The sequence below is a fragment of the Nannospalax galili genome, unplaced genomic scaffold (genome assembly GCF_000622305.1).
Source record: "Nannospalax galili isolate Female #2095 unplaced genomic scaffold, S.galili_v1.0 scaffold1455, whole genome shotgun sequence".
Classification (NCBI taxonomy): Eukaryota; Metazoa; Chordata; class Mammalia; order Rodentia; family Spalacidae; genus Nannospalax; species Nannospalax galili.
The window spans coordinates 169517-171106 of record NW_008335747.1 but is presented as its reverse complement, the minus strand read 5'-3'; positions in this window follow the sequence as shown (position 1 = coordinate 171106).

The following is a 1590-nucleotide window of genomic DNA, read 5'->3' as shown; positions in this document are numbered from 1 at the left end:
TTGAAAATTCTCTTCTTTGACCTAATTTTGCTATATTCCAATCTTTATCTGTCTTTAATTACATTGCTTTTACTAATTTGTTATACTGTTTAATATCTGTTTTTGTTTTACATATGTGCATATTTTTATTTTATTTTTACTTTTAAAATTTCTCTGTGTGTGCTTATACATGTACAACATGCCACAGTGTGAAATTGTCAGAGTACAATTTGCGGGAGTTGATTCTCTCCTTAAACTTGGGTCATCAGGCTTGGAAGCAAATGTCTTTCCTCACTGAGCTATCTCACCAGGCCCCTATATGTATGTCTTTATACATTCTGTCTCTATGCATTTTCATTAACCAGCATCTGTTTATCTGAAGGTGAGTTACACCGTCCATTCATTTCTGATGACATTTGTAGGTGACTCTTAATTAATCTGCTTCTCTGTTTGACATGCTTCTCGTTTCTTTGAATTTAGCTACAGGAATATTTTTTGATACATTCTCCTGCTTTGTGTCGTATTATCTTTCACAGGAGTCACTTCTTTTAGTAAACAGATCTTAGATTTGTGTGTAAATGTATAATTATAAAAATATAAACTATACAGTCAATTTCAGAGGTACTTACCTAGAGGAACAAGAATCCATGCAGCTGACTTTGTCTTGCCATGTAGCTTCTATCTCTTTAATTTGACAAAAACTTATCAGACCTTTGTATATTATGGAAATGTATATGAATATCTATGATATTGTTGAGATATTTTACATAAATCTAAAGTGAGGCATAGTTTTTTATTAAAAACAGAGATATAAAAATATGATTTCGAATAAAAAGTGAATGCTAAATGAATTTTGTCAAATAGTTATTTAGGAAAATGTTGAATATAAAAAGCATTATAGTTTTTGCATGTGTCTATATAAATACACAAACAGGGAAAATGTGATTATGTGTATCATATGTGAGCATAGAGATAAGTAAACAGCAACTTCACTCAAAGACATTAAATTCAAACAAGATGATAATAGTGAAGAAATAGTATACTAAATGTAAAAATAAAATGAACTTTAAAAAGAGCAAATTAAGTTTTAATTTCAACATTCTAAAATAAATACAGTACTTTAAAACTGCAGCTAACTTTGTCATCTTGCATTTGATGGGACTCTTTACTGGTAGATTCTTGTCTGTTTCATGATTTCTCCTGAAACCTTCTATATCTTCTTTCTTCTATTACATAAACTATTCTCAATTAAAAATCTCCCAAATTACACTTTTGCTCATTTGCTTCACCTGGAAAGAACCAAAAGTACAAAATATGGCCAAGTTCAGTATTTTGAAAGGTTTTGCACTTTTGTTTAAATAATTAATTTGGATGAAGCAAAAAATTGTATCTTAAGATTTCATAAGTTTTAAAATTATTTTTTGACAATTTCATGCATTGTATTTTGTCATCCTCAAGCTCTAATCCCTTGTCTTACTTATCTCATTGCAGGTCCATGGACACCTCTCAGTCCATAGCCAACTTCATGTCGTCTTTTGATAAAGGAATTGATTTCAATTTGTGCTTCCCATATACTACCAGGGCCAAATTCCTTAAAGAAAACTGAGTCTT